The 22,134-nt window shown below is 41.8% G+C and overlaps 1 long non-coding RNA gene across 3 annotated transcripts; it reads left to right on the top strand.

Moving 5' to 3' along the window:
- The first annotated feature begins 4,097 nt into the window (after nt 1–4,097).
- Nucleotides 4,098–20,940, top strand: LOC137667474 (uncharacterized). 3 transcript variants are annotated; one of them, XR_011048799.1, is made up of 5 exons: nt 4,098–4,267; nt 5,948–6,071; nt 16,626–16,701; nt 18,468–18,561; nt 19,132–20,940. It is a non-coding gene; the product is annotated as an uncharacterized lncRNA (long non-coding RNA). The 3 variants fall into 3 exon arrangements; XR_011048798.1 differs by having other exon boundaries at nt 18,468–18,587; XR_011048797.1 differs by having other exon boundaries at nt 18,468–20,940.
- Nucleotides 20,941–22,134: the final 1,194 nt, after the last annotated feature.

Raw genomic sequence — 22,134 nt, 5'->3', positions numbered from 1 at the left:
AGGGATCAGAGGTCACCGCTGCAGCGGATCAGGGGCTGATTTATTAAACAGCTAAATCTATTTAAGACGTAGTTCCTCAAAAAGAGTAGTGTACCTGCAGGCATTTAAATAAGAAAGTATGGCAGTCAATGCTTGTATTTCCTTTCCCCGGGCACCAAACCCCAGCTCGGCAGGCGGCCGAGGGTGGCTGCAGCCGGCCGAGTCGCCTCCGGCCCCGCAGGTCTGTCGCCTCCGGCGCTGGGTTCTGCCCGTGTCACACCCCTGTCCTCCGAGTGCACATTGCGGCAGAAGGTGCGGTACGTGCCTTGATTTGCTGACACGGCTCCAGCAACGCTCGATGGCTCCTGTACTGGTAATAACGGGGCTGACACCGGAGCCTGAGCAGGGGGCTCTGGGGTGGGGGGCGGGTTAGGAAGTTCCCCCGCGGGCACGGGGTGTTTGGCAGTGGTGGGGCTGGGGCTGTGACCGGGAACCTCGTACGCCCTGTCTCTAGCGTTAACACAAACGTGTGCGAGAGGAAACCCCCGAGGGTTCGGCCGGCACCGCAGCCCCGCGGCCCTGGCCGGGGCCGGAACCGGAGGGTACGCCCGGGCGGCGGCGGCGGCAGCTGCCGGCAGGGGGCGCTCTGGCTCCGGGAACGCGCCGCCGCTCCGGCCGCGTCCCGCTCCCCGGCACCCCCCCGCCGCACGGCGCGGCGCGGCCGCCGCGGGGACGGGGGCGGGCGGCTGCCGCGGGCGCCCGGCAGGTACCGCGGGTTCGCACCGCAGCGCGGGCTGCCGCGGGGGAGCGAAGGGGTTACGACCTCCAGGGCAGAGCCTGGCCTCCGGCCGGAGGGGCCCGGCCCGCCGCGACGCCCCGCAGCCGCCCGGCAGGTGCGGCCCGGCGCGGCCCGGCAGGCCGCGACACCCCGAGCGCACCTGCCGCGAGTGGCGCCGGGCGGGCGCGGGGCGGAGGGGCCGCCCGGGGCCGGCGGGGCCGTCAGCGGGCCCCGCCGCGGGGAGCGGGCCCGGCGGAGCGAGCCGCCGCCAGAAGTTGGTGACAAACGTGTCCCGGGCGGGCGGCGGTTCTCTTTGTGCGTCCGTCAGCACTCTGGGGGCCGTGGGGACACGGGGACACGGGGACATGCCTTCTGCCGTGCCGCTGGCGGGCAATTTCTCCCTTTTTTATGGCTGGAAGGGGTTATTCTAAACTAGAGGAAAAGAAGAAAAGCCTCTGTAATTTTTGCAGAGGTTTTTCAGACCGCACTGTTCGAGTGACAGGCGAAAAACATTTTTTTTTTTGTAATTGGTGAGTTCCTTAGCATTCAGGTGGATGCTCTTTCTTTAGTACAGATACGTATTGCAAAGAGATACTTGGTTTCTTTGACCATATCTTTGATAATCGCTTATAATTACTACCTGTATACACCTGTGTTTGTGTGTATCTTTTGTTTTTATTAAAAGCCTTCCAAAACAAAGATTTAAAAGAACAGAGGAAAATATGATAACCTAGCAGCCAAAGCACTCTTTCCTCATACGTACGATCCAAACATTTTGGAGCAAATTCTTAGCAATGTAAATTGGCATAGTGAACCTCGCTGATTTACCTCCGCTGAAGACCTAATTCCGGTGCACGACGTACTCAGAATATGTAAAAGATATTCCAGAGACACAGAAAAGTGTGGTCTCGCATTTCAAGAAAAAGCAAACTAAGCTAGACTAACCAAAATAAATTCTTATTCTGTGCTACAGTAATTATCTGTAGTGACTGAAAATTCTGTGTTTCCCGTGCACACAAATGTGTTTGTAACCAGAAGCTGTACATGATGCTTTAAAATGAAAAGAAGTAATTTCTTGTTTGGTATTTTTTTTTTTTGTTGATGATAGATGTGCGGTTATTTCACTCTAGGTTATGTGAACAAACCTTTAAGAAATTAAATGCATTCTGCTTTATTATTGCATATCCTGAAAAGGCTTTTAGTGACTTTGCCATTTCAAGTGGCTTTAAAATCAGAAGTTTAATAGTCACATTTTTAAAGTTTTATTTCTGTGGTGTTTTACTTGCCTGGTCAAATTTATCCAGCGCAGCATGGTGATCAGGCAGCACTTCAGGTAGTGGTTTATCAGTTATTTTAATAGGAGGTTTCCCAAATGCCCCCTGGAATGAGATGTTCTTTAGAAGAGGGGCAGGTTCCCCACACTCAAAACCAATCACCCTGCTGACTTCCTTCCCTGGATTTCTTCAGTGATTTCTCTAATGTGTCAAGTCACTCTGCTACAAAATAAATATTCAGAGATGGGGAGGGAGGGGGGAGAAGGGAAGAAAAAATAGGCCTCCCAGTGAGCTATTGATTTGAAATATGAAACATTTTATTGATACAAGAAAAACCCAGACATAAAGAAGCAGTTTGATATTGCACAATATTTGAAAAAAATCGTGTGCATCTGTTTAGCACAATATACTGCATAATGACAGCAATCTTCCCTGTTTGTATCTATTCATCTGATTATACAGCGTAACAATTCTTTTTGCTACACATTTATTTACTAAAGGATTTTTTTTAATGGATAATAAATTAGTAAATCAGATATCATATGCTTGGGAAAATACGTTAGTTGACTCCCTACACACAAGATAGTTGCAATTCATTTTTTATGTGATATTCAGTGATACTTGCGTGTACAGATGAAGTTATGTGCTTCCCTTCTGGCGAAGACAAAGGAAGTTTTAAATCACTATTTAGTACTCTTTCATCTAGGCACATGTTATTTTGAAAAGCTTCAGTTTTTAACACTGCAATGCAGCACTGACGTAATGAAGAGCTGTGACTTACTTGAAGTGTAACCCAGTGGCCTTCTTTTGATGCTTTTTCCATAGCTATTTCTGCTACAGCTTCCTGTCCTTGACCCAGACGATACATTGTGAAGTTCTCCTGAGTCAATGGTAAATTCAAACTTCTTGCCTAAACAGAACAATATATGGTACTACTTCAAGCCAAAAAATGAAGTGTTCGAACAAGCATGTGTTCTACACCCAGGGTTTAAATGGCACCACATTCCATGAGTCACTAAAGTAAAAAAAACAACCCTCAAAAATATAGTTTCAATAAATCAGCTGAGCTAGGTTATTCTATTGCTTTCTGGCTAGGTATTCTATATTAGCAAAATAGTGCTGTGTCTGAAAAGCAACCCAGAACTGGAACAATTGATTCCTGCTAATGGAATCCCTACCTATTGCCTATATAAATATTTCAATGCACACGGAAGTGGATATGTTAGAAATATATGGCTGATTTGTTTAAAGAAAAAATAAGAAATGAAATTAATGTCTCACTAAAGGTAACATTGCACACAGGCGGTACAAGGGGCTCCGCAGAAGTCCTTACGCTGGCACTAGGAGGTGGTTTGGTCAGAGGAGGGTTAGCAAGTTTTCAGCCTATCTACGCAGTAGGGTCAAATCTGTTGCCCAAGTATACTTATGCAAGGTTGATGAGTTGCACTAGTAAAATGCAGAAGAGCAGAGAGCTACCTCGTATTTCAGAAAGCAGCCAGCATTTGCCCAGGCAGCTGTCTGAGTCAAGCACTGTAACTTTCATCGGATAGTGTGTGTTCCAGATGTAATGCCGTCTGTGCATAAACATGTGACAGCACTCAGCGGTGATGGAAAGGCCTCATTTATTTCTCTGGTTGTAGTAGTAAGAATATCTAAGACCAGTGGTATTGCTAACTAATTTGGTAGAAATTTCTTTTATTTCATGGTAAATGCCGTGTTTTCTTATGATTGTTAGTAATAGGGTCTGGTCCAGACTAATCTGATGGTTCGGAATCGGTAAGGAGACCAGTCCAGGAGATGATAAACACTACTGGGGAACAGCACTACCTTCTTTGAAAGTTTTTGTGAACACTGGACACATTTTGTTCTAGGTCATATTCAGGCAAAGTTCCCATAAATTAAGAATTACAGTTGACAGAGCCTTGGGGAAAACAACAGTTAAGGTGTAAGACCCATCTATGGGGCATAATATTTTATCATGACTTCTATTTGGTAGAGATCCAAGTACAACACATGTTAGGGTCACTCACAGTGCAAAATCTGTCCTTCAAAAGGCTGAGGCTAGTAATGCAAACTGACAGTGCGAGTCATCCCGGCCAGTCTGCTGTCTCACATCATTACTGGGTTCAGGAGGGAACTTTTTGCTTTTCATTCTTTTAGAAATTTCTCTTTTCTGGACATCCAACTCCATCGCTTCTGCTTGGGCTTTCCAGGAGCTTTCAGTAGCTCTGTTCAGGTAACAAAATTTATTCATTGTTGTCTACACTTGAAAAAATACGATGTAGAGCCAGTACATTTGAGCACAAGCATATGGATTTTGAAAATCAATGTAACTAAAGCTTTTGATTTTTAAAAAGCAGTGTGTAGGATCATTATTGTAGACACACTGTACCCTGATTTCTCTCCATGTAGAGTTATAGAGAAAATCAGGTAACTGTTGAAATAGTGGTCAATGTAAATTCAGAGAGTTCACAAAGCGTCAGGTTCTTTTTTCATAACTAAAAGCTTTAGGGCAGAATGGCTGTGAAATTAATAGAAAAGATTTTTAATACTCACCGGTGTTTATTTTCGCAAAAGCTTTGGATTTTATCTGTAGCCAAATTCCCCATTTAAAACATTTTTAAAGCTTCTAAAACCACGCAATACAGACACTGGGTTTCATAAGCTTAAATCATACACATATAGAAACATTCCTCATAGTACATGGATCCGTTCCATGATGATTAAGTGTGTTAGCTTGCAAGACCAGTTAAACCTTCATTGAAATATGGACAGAATTCTAAATGTAAGGCTTTTCTGAAATGTCTGCCTTCACAAATTAAATGTGGACTTTTCTGTGTAGCCTTTTAGTATGTCAACAAGGCTAGAAACACTGAATTGTGCTGAGAAAGAGTATTAATACAATATACCAAGGTCAGTTAACTGATTTCTCTAGAACAGTTTCTATTAAGAAATTGCCAGATCAAAGATATGTGGTGAAATGCTTAAAATTTTAGAAGTCTGTAAGAACCAGATGTAAATTTTCCACTGTTGTAAAAAACAAAAAGAGAGTTCCACACCATTATTTATGGAGTTGTACAGGGACGTGCTCTGTTCTGTTACTTGGTATTTAACCCAGAAGTGCGTTCAGCTATGTATTAGTAGTGAGCAGTGAGTTATAAGCCATCAGAGGAGCAAAAGATAGGACAGAAATAAACTGTTGGCTGCAATTGCCCCTTTGAAAAAGAACAGGAATTTTAAGAAGAGAGGGAATGAGTTTTCTTGTCCCCAGTGGAGTTTATTATTCTCTGGAAACAGGTAAAGCAACCCTGGCTCATGAAGATACTTTAGAGTAGGAAATGTTTTGCCTTTGAAATGTACCAGATTACATGTCATTTCAAACAGTGTTCGTGGCGAAGGTACCCCTGGGACCACCTTACAAGAGCTTTATTTCTTACCTGCAAATTAGTCAGTTCAAAACACTTCTCCTCTCATCTCTGCCTTTGGCTCTTCATACCGCACATGCCATTCATAAAATAGGGGATAAGAATGAAAAAAACTGTGAACATAAAAGTGCAATTAAAAGAATAAAACAAAAGACTGTAAAGGCAAGAACAAGACGGGTTTCAGCCGACAAGGAAAAGAATGAAATTTTGGTGCATTTTTGGAGGCATTTCAATAAACCCTCTTTTTTCCGTTTCAGCAGGGGCTCATTGAAACAGCTATGTTTTCCGAGTGGCAGACAGACAATAGCATCTAAATTATTTTTAAGCAAGCTCTCGTAGCTCTAAGCACCCACTACTACTAAATCCGTCTTAGAGGAGAAGGGTGGAGGAAGAAGAAAGGTCAACAAATGTATCAAGTTCTTTGTGTGATGCCTCACTGACATTTTCCAACTCCCTCAGCTGGCGTTTATTTTTTTATTTTTTTTTCTCAGAATCCTGGTAAAATGCAGTAAAGGATTTAAGGTTATCGTCTGTCTCTCTCTAACTTCTGACATCTCTTTACAACAAGAAAGAGTCACAGCCAACTGTAACAGGAGGGCAACACAATGAATCCTGGTAAGACAGGGAAGGGGGGAGGTTCAACTTTGCTGCCCCTTTGCCCCTATTTCTTCCTCACAGAACAGAAGTGCCATCTGTTCCTAGCCCTAACATGCATGCGTTTGATTTCCATTCAGTAATAACTAACATAGGAAAAAGATTATCAAGTGATCTAAAGCGCTATCAGCATTAGCAAGTCTTCCCCATCCAGTGTTTTCTTTGCACTTCCAAAGATCTGCAGATGAAATGGGTATGGGCAAGTGCCTTAATTGCCTAGAATTATGCTGTTCTCTTGTAGAGGACCATATGGTCAAGGTGTGGAACATGATCAGACTAAGGATATTTAGATGCTTGGGTCAGAAAGAGATTTAGGAAAATCAAACGAGAGGGTGGGTGTTTAGATTCTCCAACCTGAGTTCAGTACACCAATCTCTATTACTTGGTGCTGTAATATATCATCATAATACTGCAAAATCAAGTCACAGCATGTTCTGTGAGGCTAGACAGTCAGTACTAAACCATGAGCCTGTTTCAAAAGAATCTGTGAAAATGTTTCTTAGGCTTCACAGTCAAATTTGTCACATTCACAAATAAAAAGCCCAACAACACCACCAAAACCACCGAACACCTTCTGGTTCAGCAAACTCAGTTTAAGATCCAAAACCCTAATGAGAACATCTTTTCTTTATAACTCTCTGCGGATGCCAAAGACCCCATGGATCCCCCAGTTATGCCTGATGTCTTATTGTTGAAAGTAGTAGGATGCAGCAGCAGATGTCAGTGAAGGAAAGGCGCCTACAATGTGCTGTTTGCAAAGCAAGGGAACGATTAAACAATAGGTGCAGTGGGATTTCTCTGTCCCAGCCTTTCAGGCATTTCAGTGCTCTTTCGTCTTGCTGTCTATACCTGATTATTTTAGCAGTCTCTCATTTCTCCATCTTCTCAGCTTTTCCCCCTTTGCTGCTGCTGCCTGCCCACCTTGTTACTTAAAGCACTTCTATGGCCAGAACTTGGCCGTGTTGTCAGATGCCAGCTTTCTTCCCAAGGCCCGGGGAAGGACCTCAAGCACGGAGGAAGCATGGCCAGAGCTGTTATAATGTAAATAAACTTGTAAAATGGTTCAAGAGGGCAAAGCCAAGAAAATGGATAGCAAGTAGCTTGTGCTTTGGACTAGCTTATTTTGCACAAGTCAGATATTGCTTAAGCTGTATCTGAAATCTGAAGCTGATCTGTCTGGCAAACCTACTGATGTCAAAATACATGAGACAACATTTCATTTCTCCAAATTTCCATTCATTTCATTGCCTTATTTTCTTTCTTTTCCTCCCCCACCAGGATGACATTTTTGAAGTGTACTTCTAAGAGCATAATTTGATCAAATGATCCAAGGGAACTCCCTATAGACATCCATGATTTAATGCTAGATCTGTTCTAAAGGCTGGCATGCCTGACAATGGCAATTGTTGTAACCCCAGTTAATTTTTAGGTAATAAATATAGTGTGTTTTTTCCGAGTGAGGACTGTATTTTGTTTACACAGCTCAATCAGAAATGTATCAAATAAAGGCAGGGTCAAGCTGTGCGTGGTGGTGACCATTCCGAGCATCCCAACCTCGACCAGAGCAGAAGGTGCTTGGCACCTTGCTGGAGTCAGCCATTGCGCATGTCTTCGTGTGAGATGCTTGTAGGTGACTTCCAGATGACCTCGAGGAGACGGGGCAGGAATTCACTGATTGCCTGATTTATGGTTCAGTACAGTAGATACTCTGTGCTCTGAAAACAAGTAGGGTCAGCAGCTGAATCTGAATTTCTTTGTCCTCCCTTTCCCTTCTCCATTTGGGATTTCTCTTTCTGGTTCACAGCACATGCACTGGAAGACAAAGAAGCCTCTTTTATTAGGTTAGTATTTTCATCCTAGTCCTGACTCACATCTGTGCAGGCTTTGGGCTCCTCTGCTCTGTACCCATTTATCACTCATTTCAAAGGGAAGATGGAAACTCTTGGTATGGGTGCAAAACTTAGAAGAGATCTGTGCCAAATAAGAGCAAGAACACAGCTGCACAAGACTCAGCGTACTTCTCACAGACAAAACGCAGTGAAGGAAAAGACGGCACTTTAAGCTAGATCAGAGATCATTATACAATACATTCAGCTTGTTCTAGGAGGAATGTGTACATGCGGCAGCAGCACTCAGGACATGAAGAGCTACTTTGAAAGTAGATGCGGTTCCCGGTGTTTGAGATGAGGATGGATAGCGGAGAGTGAGAAAATCAGCTGATGCTGATGCTCCCCAGCCACAGCAACGTCTGTGAAATCACGCTTTTCTGTCCTTAATGAGAAAGCAGCCTGGCCTGGCTGAGAGCAAACTCAGTTTGTAGGAAATGTTTCAGACTGACATTCGCTGCCTAAGGAGGAGGTTTCCAGGGGCCTAGCAGAGCCGGTTGGCAGCACAAACAGCTCAAGCTACAGCAAGGAGACCTGAGCAGAAGCACATGAACCTGTCCATATTCCCTCCTACCCTACAGTGGAGAAGCAGGAAGGCATGCAAGTGAGGCCTGAAAATCATTAGGCAAAGGACCGTTCTGTGGGCTGCAGGGGCACACGTACAGGTATACACACACAGAGTCATAAATGGGAGCTCGTGCAGGGTTCATGCTGTACCAGGAGAGATGGCTGGGCTGTGAAAGTAAGCTTTTCTCTTTCAAACAGACTCATGTAAATGATAGTTGAGGGTGTAACGCAGGTGGTTGGGTTTGTTACACTCAGCCTCACATTGCCAGAGGGTTTTGCTCGCTGCACTGCCCTGTGAAGTACAACAGTAACAGCCTGCAACAGGAGGGGAAGAAAAGTGTAAGCCAGTGGTAGCGCTAGATTAAAACAGTGGCACGAAAACACACTGACCTCTTCCTGAGTGGTGACCTTGAGTGAGAGCTAGTTCACTGGATTGCTGTTATTCAGCTTGTCCATGAGAAAATAGAGCACGGCAGCATTGTCTGCAACTGGCCAAAGCTTCAGTGATCTTTATGGTGTTTATTTCAGCTTCCAGGTCCTTAAAGATATCGGTGATGTTAAGATGTAGTGTTACACTCAAAGTCCTCTTATTGGCAAAAAAGGTATTGGTAAAAGGCACAATATATACGGATCTAAGAATTTATTGTTTGTGCAAATAATGTTGTAGACAGTCTAACAGTCAAAATTACTTAATTAACACAGGAAGGCCTCATTAAAAATAGAGTTAAAATTGCTACACAAAAATTTCCCTTTTCTCTAGTGTTGTGCTTACTCCTCCAGTGCTCTTTTGGGTCTTAAGATTGACACTTTGGTATTTCTCAAAAGGAATGGGGGAGTATTACGATGAGTCATGGCCAGGAGGAGTGTGGTATTCATGGAGGGGGATGTCTTTCTCCTCAGTCTGGTGTCTGCTTGGATTTAATTTTATATGTTTTCTTAACACTATCAGCTTACTGTGATTAAATTACTGATTTGTATCATCTTTGTGTGCACTCTTCTCTGCGACTTATTCTAGAGCTATAGGCAGTTCAGTCCACAAATGAATAACCATTTGTTATTACTGTAAACTAGAGTTAAACTAAAACAAATCTAGTCAAGAGTACCTCACAGCTGGAGGTACACATTGCTATCACAGCTAAAACAAGTTAAAATCTACTTAGGCCCAGACAAACCCAGGGAATTGCTGAGACCCTACACTGTCATGACAATACAAACCTTGTTGGTTTTTTACTAATAATGGCAAAATTGCATTTACTGGGCTATAAAGTCCCTTTGCATAATCTGTGAATTGCAGAGTTCAGCAAGGATTCTGCTGTGACTGCAGAATCATGACTGAGTAGCAGATCCTGGAAGCGCTCACACTTTGCTGTCTTCTCGTGAATCAGGTTAATCTATATAGGTCTGATATTGACCTGTATTTCTTCATTGCCATCACGAGATCAGCTAACAAAAAGTGTTTGATTTTCATTGCCAATATAATTTGCACAATCAGCAGGAATACTGTGATTATTAAAATGAGAGCTATAGGTTGTAGAGCTAAGTTAAAAATTCCTGTAGCTGTAGGAGACCATAGTGTAACCTATAAGGGTGTAGGATAATTAAGATCACATGCTTGAATCTAAGCTACATCTCTCACGCGCACACACAGACACTGTCAGGCAGGTTTTACACATGAGGTAATTCATAACAATTTCTGGAATTGGGTCTGTACACAAACACAACTAGATCCCATATATACGATGAGATATTGATTAGAAACAGAAGGGGAAATGTCATAGTCACATCTGGTTAACTTTTGAGCTGAGCAATCATCTGAAGACTGGAAACTGATATCTTCACATATCTATTGCATATTTCAATGCTATTTGCTGGCATACTTCTGAAAAGACTCACTGGAATATTCCATTTCCTTTGACAGTCTGTGTTCACAGATGCACATCTTTAATATCAGAAACACTTGTTATACATTTCCAAAATTATCTGATCAGCTTCTTAGTAAGAAAAAGAACTTGCCATAAACTCAATACGTGACTACACATCTTACATGGGTGCAGTGATTCCACCATATGCTGAAGTCAAGATAGTTTAAAATACCTCCAGTACAACAGTACACAAATAGTGCATTTATTTAAAAAATAGGATTTTCCATGGCAAAAAAAAAATATATCTTGTTGATTTATCTTTGCTTCTATGTTTTATAAGCACTCAAAGTTTTAACCATACTTGTATGTATATTTTAATGTTACAAGTATAGACATTCGTATCTTGGTGATCTGTTAAGTGTGGTCACACTCCGTGAGAGGAGGAACCTTGAGAGTGCCACAGCCTGCCAGGGCCCCTCGTCCAATATTTCACCACCCTCATGGTAAAAAAATTTTCCTAATCCCTGGTCAGCATTTCCCATGCCCTGACTTCTGCCGGTTGCCTCTTTCCTGCTCTTGTGCACCTCTGAGAAAAAACCTGGCTCTGTCTTCGCTGTAGCCTCTTGTGAAGTATTTTTAGCCAGCAATAAATCCCCCCACCCTCTTGGCCTTTTCAAGGCCAAAGAATCTCAGCTCCCTCAGCCTCTCCTCGCATGCTACCTGCTCCAGCCTCTGCTGGATTTGCGCCAGTGGGTTAATGTCTTTCTTGTAGTGTAGGAGATACAGTAATTAAATTCATACTTTTCATTTATAACATCTATTTTTGTTCATGTGCTTACTGATAGTGTAACACTTTTAACTTGTTCTACATCTGTACCCTCTTCTCGAGTTTTATCCTATTCAGTTTAGTTGGATGTGCTCCTACTTCAGCTTCCAATTTCCCTCCTCTGAAGTCCGAATTTCTCCTTGCACTGCCAGTTCTTCAGTTACCTCTCTTGCCACTAACCAGACAACCCATGTTTCAGCACATTATAGGCTTTTCAAGAGAAATTTTTTTTTTTTTTTTTTTTTTTTTTTACTTTTTTTTTTTACCTTTTAATTTTGCAAAATCTTGTTCTGCTTCCTGGATACATCTGCAAGAAGCTGGAACCCAAGGGTATGGTTCCCCTCTGAAGAGCTGAATAACACACTGTTACTGTATAACACCAACAAAGTTTAGTAAGGAGAATACTTCTAAAGAAGATCCAGGATTTGAAAATTAGGAGAATAGCAGAGCTCTTCTGAGTTTGCCTCTGGAAAATTTCTGACAGCATTTGGCTCTGGAATATCCTGGTATGGAGTGCTCCCAAATTTCCTCTGCAGTCATTGAGAACAGAGGATACTCAGGACTTGACTTAGCAGAAAGTATTCTCCCTTTTGAAGGACCAAGCTCTTGAAGAACCCTCTGCCGTTAGGAATATGACCTCTTCAGGTACTTAACATTATTTAATCAGTGTTATAAGCGTTAGAAAGAACACAGTTGACAAATCATTCTGGCAAAGGTAATAGAGCTGTAATTGCAGGTGTCACAGACTTGAGTACAAAAGATGGTGTTTCCAAAATTTGTTTTTTTAAGTGTTTTACAAGGCTGTATAAAGAAGGGAAGCGTGCAAGCTATCAGGCAGGTTCTGCCCCCCTCCCCCCAGTGGTTTTTGTGGACTAAGAATAGAGGGAACACATAGCAAGCATCTTGCTATATTAACTTTGCCCATGACAAATAGTGCAGCTGCATGTAGTGTGCAAGAACCTCTGTAGACTCACGACACATGCAGAATCCCCCACACTAAGAGCATGACATTACACTGAAAACAATTCAGTTGTAAAAGCAATATAAAACCATTTAATATAATATTTCTCCACCTCCCCCTTCTCTTTTGAATTATGTTAACTAAAGGATTCTATCACTCCTTCAAGGCATCAGTAAAAATCACAATATAAAAGTGACTAAGCATTTCAGGATTGTCCCCTTCTTTTGTTAACAGCTAGAATGCAAGTATGTCTTTCCTGAAGAAACAGAAAGTTTAAGAAAGGATAACCAGTGGCAGAAATGTAGTAGACAGCAGAGCTTACTCCAAGTGGAACTTGACGTGGTTTGCAGATGAAATTTAACTCTTCAGAAATCAAGGGGTGATTTTCTGTGTCTCTGTATCTCGTGCGGTTGTTCAAAGTCAGCAGTAGGATTGCTACGAGTCTTTACTCACCCATGTAAATGACAGCACAAAGCACAGTAATATGGAAAAAATATGTCTAAAATGTATAGATTTCTAAAGTAAGGGGAATCTTCTTGCCTGGGATTTTGTGAGTTCCCACAGCTTGCCCTTCAAATGCAGCTATTGTGGAATTCAGTAGAAGTTCCTTTAAGCTCCACACTGTCACAAAGAAGGACTGTGCCTTTTTCAAAATCCTTGAAGGCTTTTATTTTCCCAAAAATGATTTTAACAAAATGTTTGCTTACTTCTTCTAAATATTCTACAGTTTTCTCTCTGAAATATCTTCTTTGCAATCTTTAGATTTATTAAAGAAAGAAATTTTATAATAGCAATTATAAAATGATATATAAAGTGATAATAATACCATGATAAGGCAAGTGTGTGCTATTAATGCCTGGATCATCATTAACTTGTTTCTTTGGAAACATCTTACTTTCAGTCGTTAGGCCAGCTCAGGCATGATAACTACATGAAGCTCCAAGAACATTTCCACGTCCTTTACGCAGACTGCAGGGCAAGCCTGAAGCTAGAAAAGTCAGCCAGATGGGTCATAATTTTGAGCTCTATGTTCCTGCAACCTGACTGCAAAAACCACAACCCTTGTGAGAGATTTCCTTAGTGATTTTATTGATAGCTTACATTTTGAGTTTACTGACTTGCTGATACTCTTTGGTCACGTCCTTTGAACTCTGCTTGATTCACCATCTGAACAAAGCCTTGTTTTCCTGTTTCAGAGAGACACACTGTGTGACAATGAGGTTTTTAAAGTGCTCCAATGATGGAAAAGATATGCAAGTACAACTGATACCACGTGACAACATTTGCTTACTATTAAGGATATATTTATCTCTTAATTAAATTAGATATGATTCCTCATTTAATAATGCAATGATTTTTAACATTCACTTCCTGGTTTGCATGTTCAGTAACTGCTTGCACAAGGTGCATAATCACGTGCATCGCCATAGCAGAAAGGAATATCATACGCCCTGCAAAGCAGTTACGGAGTTGGAAAATGCTGTTATTAACTTTTCAGTATCCCCAACTTTCATGTGGAGAAACGCACATTCAGTGGCCAGAAGTTACTGCAGCCAACTGCAGCCACTCCAAGCTAGAAACGAGTCTCTGAGCTCACTAATCCTCCCATTGGTGGTGCTTGTGGTTTAGCTGCTCTCTTGCGTAAATGCTCCAACAGATGCAAACAGCTCCATGTAATCCTGGGCTCCTGTTAATAATATAAATTGTGATACAATTTTAACAAGTTAGCACTATAAGGAGTTGTGGAAAAGGGTACCAGAGAAAGCTACATATGGTGGGTAAAAGGGAAAACTAAAATCCTCCTCTTGCAGCTTTTACTTTAAATAAATTAAAGAGTTTTATGGTGATTTTAAAAGTTTTATTTTATTTTTCTTGTGATGGGGACACAGTGATTCTTGGAGAGTAAACACATACACATGGATACATTCAGCATGGATTAGTGATTTGAAAAATACAGATTATGAAAGAAATACAATTCTAAAAAAATAAACATATTTGTTTTAGACTGAAAGGAGCCAAATTCAGCATCAAAATTATTATTATGGTAGCTGATGTAATTCCTTTAGTTGTTTGTCTTCGTTTCATGTTCCGCTGCTGTGACACTTGTTTACAGCTTCTCAGCCAGAAGAATATCCCAAAGGAAATTACTGTCAGCAGCCAAAAAGAGTATCAGTAATTCATCCTAAAGCACTGTCAACTTAATTTAAAAGTAATTTTTCTGCTTTACAAGTTCAGGCTGAAGTGGTAAGTTTGCAAATTCATAAATCCAACTCTGTTTGTTAATAAAGAAAATACATATCTCTTTTTCAAATACTATATTTTCCTAAAACTTCATGGTAAGCATAGATTGTAGTAATTAAATCTTCAATTACTAGAAACAGGAGAAAGAAGTAAAATTGTGAACTGTATTCTGTACATCACAGGAAGGTTTAAAATAGAAAAACTAGCTAACTATTGCCTATTCAACCCTAATAAATGCACACTGAATGTCCAGATTTATGACTGACAATTTCCTGCAATTACATCAGGGAGAAGCCATATACAGGCTATGTCAGCCTCCTTCACTGAAGAAAAATTTTGAGGTGCTAATCCCCAGTTGGTGGGGCTCCCTGTGGAGCAGAAATACCAGGATGGCACCCAAAGTGTCACATCTCAAAACGTTCCCAAGTTCAGGTCATACCTGCAATGCATCACGTGCACATGGATGTGTTGTGCCATCTGCATGTGGAGGTGTTTAAAGGCTTCGCTGTGCTCTGATGAAGTTGCTGTTTGATTTACAGTTATTGACACTCTATTGTGGCGTTCGGGCAGGGAAGCAGTGTGCTGCCGAGGACACTGAAAAGCCAACAAAAAGTAACAAGGATGTGTAGGACCGTGAAGCTTAGTGAAAGCTCCACTGGACGCTTATGCTCCACTGGGAGATTTTTTTTTGCCAATGGTAGCGTGAAATGGTACCTTGAAAATGGTACCTGCCTTAACTGTGCCATTTGACTTGTTTAACTACAGGCAGCAGCTTGTCAGCCTGCCACCATGTCTGTGCAAGGCAGCTGGTCCCTGAAGGCGATGCCCTGCAGGCAGCGGACTGCGTGCCCTTTGCTTTGCTTCGCCTGCAGAGCCTTTGATGCAAAAGGCCTAGGGCCAGGAGAAGGAATTCGTTTTTGCATTGCTGCAAATACCTTAGAATTCGACGGTTTCAGGCGTGGGGTTTTGCTGAAATGAGTTGTAATGATGAATGTCATTTATTAATTCAAAAGCTGAATCCAAGCTGGTGTTCTGGTGTCCTCTGAAGCCTGAAACTGTTCTGCACAAGTCTTGGCTCCCTGTATATTAGTGTCTCTGTGTTCACAGTTCAGCTGTGTGTATCTACTGTCCATAAGCAGATCTAACAGACTGAAAATGGAAAGCAGATTTGCATACAAGCATTATTTGTAGGCTAACGAATGGTATCTGGTAACACCGAGATAATTCTGCTCCTAGCTGTGTTGTGACTCCAGAGCCATCTCCTGGGTTGTAGCGGAGTTTTTCTAGATTTATAATAGCAGAAATGAGTTTAGTTTGTGTGTTCCTCTGAGCGCAGTGAGGAGCATGTGTGTATATTTGTCTATGAGGCTCAGCCCACTGAGGCCAGTAAAAGGTATGCTGGGCTGTGAGGTCTCCAGCACGTGCAAGTGCTGTGCCGGGGAGCTGTGAGAGTAACGCAGACACTCATGAGGTGTTCTCAGTCTGGCCTTTCCAAATGTTTCCAAACTGACCTCACGCATCCTGAGTAACAATGAAGCTGATTCAAGTTCTTTAGGTCTAACAGTCCCATTTAGAGAGCAGATTTGGAAGCTTTCTGTGACAAATCAGTGAAAAATCTGGTGAAACCTATGTCCCAGAGTGCAAGAACAGCAGCTTGGAAGTCAGTGTGAGCACAGTCCCATTTCTGCTCTTCTGCACACTGGGGAAAAACGTGCAGAATTCCTTGTCCCAGCACACAGCTTATTGCCACAGAAAGAGCGAAGCCTCAGCATGCATTCAGACTCAGCACTGCAACCAACATCTAGTGACTAGCAGCCACTTTCTGAGTCTCAACACACTATGGAAATCCGTGAATCAAATGCTTCCGGCAGAGCGAGAAATTAAAGATGCTCTTCCACCCTGGGCTGGTGCATATCCCTAGATCAATACTCAGCATAAAGAGCTTTCTGCTTGTCAGTGCAGTGTGCGGGTGGCAGTCGGAGGCGGGTAGGTGGGGATGGACACTTGTCATAACAAGAAAAAACAACAGGCAACATGTAAGGTAACATGAGAAAATGATGGCAGCAATAAAGAAGAGGTGGAAGGTACAGCACTGAGTGGGGCACTGTGATTTTGACTAAGCTTAAAGAGTAATAATTTCAGTGCTCTGGCTCACTAAATACTTTCTTGCAGTCTAACTAAGCAGCAAAGATGGGAGACGAAGGAATTCAGTGCATTAACAGCACTTTCTCTCCAGCCTGCGCTGTGGGTAAGTGCTGTCCTGTGGCAACTTTCTTGGAGCCAAGTGATTTAAAGAGCTTAGACAAGGTGGGGAACATAATGGGCTGGGGCTCAGGATCCCTATATACACATCACAACCCTGAGTAGCAGAGGCTGGGAGGAAATCTGTTCTGTCAGTTACTAGAGGGGCAGGGGAGGGAAGGGAGGACACCCGGTAGCTGTAGGAGGGGCAGTAGGCACAGCTAAACTAGAAGGAGGGGAAGGGCTCAGGAATATAATGAGGAGGTGGAGGAAATGACACTGGAATAAAAGGGTGAGTGAGTACATGAGATACCCACTCATCCTGGCCTTCCTCTGTTCAAAGCACTCCCTCAAAGGGTGGGTACGAGACTTGAACAGAGGGAATGGATGTCAAAATATTTCCATAAGGAATATAGTGTAATAAATCAGAGAAAAAGGGCAGAATGGAGGCAAGGAGCAAACGGTAGGAGAATTATTTTTATTCTAAGTGAATGATTATGTCTCCTGGGTGATTACACGTCAGGATGGTGGTGTGTTGGGGAGGACTATTCAGCTAGATAGAAAGGAGTGCTCAAACTGCAGTCATTGAACTATAGTGCATGCAAGGGTGTAAATAAGGTAAGAAAGGATCAAATAGACAAGTAAAAATCCAGCTAGAGTCAATGGGTCCAGGGCACAGCAATCCTCGGGAGTTATGATAACTGTCATACAGGTGTGGGAAGACAGCTTTCAGAGGAAGATACTTTGAATACTTGCAGAACATAATCAGAGAGGTAGCTGATGGAGAAAATAACAGACTATTAAAAATACTTTGAACATAAATAACTTGCAAGTACTGGATCAAATACAAGATCTATCATTTCTTCCAAGTTGTCTACCAAAACAGGGCCTCCGGCAAGAAATATCCGCTGTAAAACACGCACCTATAAAAATCATACCAGTATAGGGCTGGCAAAAGCCAAGGGATACAATGCCAGTGTACTGTATCCCATTCATTATACTTCCATGAGCTTAAAGCAGGAAAAATGCTTTAGCAGATTTGTTATGGTTCCTGGGGCATTAAGAAAACAACTTGTACAACATCAGGAGTTCAGAAAAAAATAGTTGCCATGTTTCCTCGATAGCTCAGCAGATGTTTTTACTCTCACTAGTACCTGTAGCTGCCAACTAGCTCTTTCCCTTTTTGACTCAAATAGATAACTTTTAAATCTGAACCATGTTTAACTTTTGTCCATTTGATCCCTGGAGCTGAGGGCTGATCAGCATATGCCAGTGGTGGCTTTGTAAGTAACACCAGGGGCTTTTTGTGTGGCCATGGGACTGCTAGGCACTGCCGTCACTTTTCTATTTAGCAATTGTTGTATCATCCATCTGCCCAGTGACTGGATCAAGACCTTCTGTCCCTGGAATGGGGACCTGGAATAACAAAGGTCAATTTAAAATTCCTAGTTACAGAACCTGGTATGTCTCAGCATTCACTTACTTGTTTTTTGTAAGAATAACCAGCATCAGTGGGAAAAACATATCATTTCTCTTCACTTCACTCAAAAGTCAGGGGAAAATACAGATCAGGAGTCCTGCACTGAGTCCAACAGCCCTTATTTTGCCTCCAAGAGGTTACTGGGAACTTAGTGCTGGGGAATTTCTGAACTCATCTTTGCTCCATATGGAACAAGGTCAGCAATTACTATGGGAACCCTTGCCAGTTATGCTTTCAGATGATTAAAATTACAGTTATATTGCTTTATTTACATGCTTGTATATTATTTCCAGGTGTTTTATGAGAGCACAGAAGGTTACACCACAGCACCTTTCTTCCATGTGGTGATGGGAGACTGTTCTAACACTCCTAGCCTCTGCTGCCCAGGTACCCTCTGGCGAAGCAATCCTTCGGTACGATGGAGTGCCACAGGGTGCTCATCAGATTATGTGCAACCTGTTATGTCCACTAGTATATGGAAATATAGCCAGGAAAAGAGAATATCAAAGCTTTAGTGGTTTGGTGTCCCTGACGGTCAGTGTAGTAAGTTGGAACAAACTGCAAAAACTGAGTTATTTTCCATAGCAGCCTGGCATTCAGAAAGCCCCGGGACCTGGAGACGGTGACTGCCGCTCCACGCCAGTTCCCCCCTTCCCCAGGCTAGCTTTCTGGCCAAAGTTAATGATTCATAAGATTCTGCACTGATTTCACTGTGAGCTTCCACATTTGTATAAGTAAAAGCTTATGCAGCTTCCGTAGGGAGATTCTTAGCGAAATTGCAGTACAAAACATTGATATTATGTAATTATAGTAGTTCATCGTAACTTAAAGGAAATTGTTACTTTAAACTTCCTCTAAGTGGCTCACAATGGAACTTTTGTATGACACACCTACAAAACAAATGAGTTAATCACAATATGTGTCATTTTTAATTTTTCTCTTTCATTTTTCTTTCAGTCATTCTCTCTTTGTAATTAGCATGAAGACTATCCTTCAGTCAAAACTAGCCTCCTGGAAAGTTTCAGCTTGTAATATGCAGCTTTTTTTTTTGTGAACTACGAATGTGCAAAAAAAAAAAAAGAGACCTTTCTCCTCACACCCCCTTCTTTGCATAATTCAAATATGAATGAATGAATTTTATTCAGGCTTGCCAAAAAAAAAATCATATTTCAGCTGATAACAAGCATGAAATATTTCAGATGAAAGGGATTTTTTTTTTTAAAAAAAGAATATTATGAGCATGGGAGAACAGCAGGTTAAGACGGAAGTCTCAGCGCAGCCTTAACTGTAACAATTGCTAGCAAGCAAATACTATAGCCAAGCACTAGATCTTGCTTTGTGCTGCCCTGGTGCACAGTAGTGGGGAGAGAATAGAATAATAAAAGCCGGTCCCCTTATGCAAACAGCAGGGCACAGCACTCAACAGAACACAAGAAGAAGGTGAGCCTGCCTACTGTTCTGGCTTGCTAACCATATTCCCAAGGTCTGTGGGTTAGTTGTCACCTCTAGCTCCAGTCAGCTAGCAAATGTACTTCAAACACTAGCAAGGGGCACATTTTGGTCCTTTCCAGAAGAACATTTTACCAATTCATTGCCTCCAAATATACTGTTCTATTAAATAAAGTATTTGAAGGAAGTTCAAATAAGCAACATGGTGGTTTAACAGGTCAAAAAGGGAATGGAATAGCTGCTAGATTTTTCCTGATTAACCGTGTGTTTTTAAAAATACAGAGCTGTGAAGAAAGTATTATATGTAACCTCTCACTTACTTACCTTATTGCTTTTCAAGCAAAGCAGGCAGAGATTTTGGCTCAGGCCAGTACCACTTTGAAAATGAACTATCACAGGAATGAAAGATTGTGATCTGGAACACATTTCTGTATCACATTTTCTCTTGCTCCTGATACTGCTCTGTTGATAAGCTCAGCTCTCATTTTCTACCTAGAAAACAGGATTAAAGAAACATTTACTAACTGTTTGTCAAAAAACCTGCCCGCTACTGTGGCTAAACAGTAGTGAGTACTTCAGTATTACCTTATGGATTCACATCAGTTAGAGGATCAATGGAAAGGATTTGCATGTGGCAAGCCTGGACATAGAAAATCCCCTTCTATTCTGGCATGAGTTGACTGTTGCAAGTTGAGTTTGGCAGCAAGTGTCCAAAATTGAGTTATCAGCATCCTCTTGCATAGTGGAAAAAATTGTTGCTTTCTTGTGCAGATGCAAGATTTTCTGTGGGAAAACAGAACATAATCCCAGTTCTGAATGTCTCTGTGGATTGGTAATGTCTCTAATACATAGATCACTTGTGCAAATTCAGTCCCAGCTGGATGGGAAATGATTGAAAATGGTTGTTGTTTGATTGATATAAAATGAGTTGTCAGCTTGATTCAATGCTTCCAGGGCAGATGTCCACAGCATAATTGGCACCTGTCAGAAGCAAAAGATTCCTTGGTACAGAGTAACAACTACTCATGCAACCCCCCAAAATAGTCCTTGCATGCCAGAGCTCAGAGAAGAAGGCAGGAAAAAAAACAGTTTCTAGTTTTGGGCAGGATCTTTTATGCCATAAAGTCAATGAGAGATTTGATACGACATGATGCAAGCTTTTCCCTGACATCCTGGCTAGACACTATCAACTCTCCTGCTGTTTAGTCAACACTTTCCCTAAGAATTAGAAGAAAACATGCACATTTGTTTATTTGTTGTTATTGTCATGGCAAAGGTGTATTTATAAAGAATGGTTAATAAAAAAATTTTTACATACTTGCTTATTATAAGAAATGTTGTGAACAATTTCATTTTCCTATTTCTTGAGCAATTCTCCTCACAGCAATAACTTAACCACACAACTAGGGAAACAAGAGAGTGTCTTCTCAGCAAAAAATAAGGCAAAGAAACAGCCAGGACTGACAGTACAGCAGTGTCAGTATTACACTGTTTGCTCACAGTAAACAGTGACCTGTTGTTTACCACAGACTGGATTGAAACGGACTTTTTTCCTATAAGTCACCAAACAGGTGTCGTATGGTTATTGCTGCCTTTCACCAAGTGTGGTGCAGCTAACATCAGGAATGAATCCAATTTCCCATCACCAGTCTGTCGAGCTTGCCACCTTCTTCATGGCGCTGGTGCTTTGGGAGGTACCAGCTGAAGGGCTTTCCATTAAAATTCATTTTACTGTCTTCATCTAGTGCATGGCTCAACTTTCCTTCTTTCCTTTCATCTCTGTTTCCTCCTTTAGATTATTTTTCATTATGCCTCCCCCTGCAACACACAGCACTTTGCCTTTCATCTCTGTATGTATGCTACTCCTGCACTTGTCAGCCCCAGCAGGAGGGACATGGTAGAACCAACCAATATGATATGTTAGGAGGAAGAAAATATTATCATCAGATGCCTTAGAACAATCATTTATTGTCACACGTTAAAGAGGTCTGCTATGTTATTTATTTTATTATCCTGTATTAGGTACATGGTTTAATTTTACAGGCATTATTAATCACTAAAATATATTACACTTTCAGCCAGGATGTTAACGTTTTAAATGCATTCATCTTGCTTCTTTAAACAGAAACAATGGGCCTTCTGCACTGCCCTCCCTCCCCTCTAGTCAATAAATCCTTTCTATCGATTCAGGAAATAACTCTAAGCACTGTTTTATATTTTAAGTTCCACTAGCCACACTCAGCCATATAATTTTGCTTAATAATAAATGGATCTTCTATTTTTGCTGGTTACTACATGTTTGGTTATCAAACTCAGCTTGAAAGTACTGGGTAGAAGAGCACAAAACCTATAATAGCAACAAGGCACCACAAGAGATTTCCTAAATGAATGTTACAATAAAAAGAAGTATCTGTAAAAAGTGTGTGCGTGTGTGTGTGTATAAAAAGCAGCCTCATCAGTAGATGAATGATAAATGAAAAGTCCATCAGTGAGTATGGATTCCCTTGAGCC

Source organism: Nyctibius grandis, chromosome 9 (assembly GCF_013368605.1).
Source record: "Nyctibius grandis isolate bNycGra1 chromosome 9, bNycGra1.pri, whole genome shotgun sequence".
In the NCBI taxonomy this organism is placed as follows: domain Eukaryota; kingdom Metazoa; phylum Chordata; class Aves; order Nyctibiiformes; family Nyctibiidae; genus Nyctibius; species Nyctibius grandis.
This window is presented reverse-complemented; position numbering and strand designations above follow the sequence as displayed.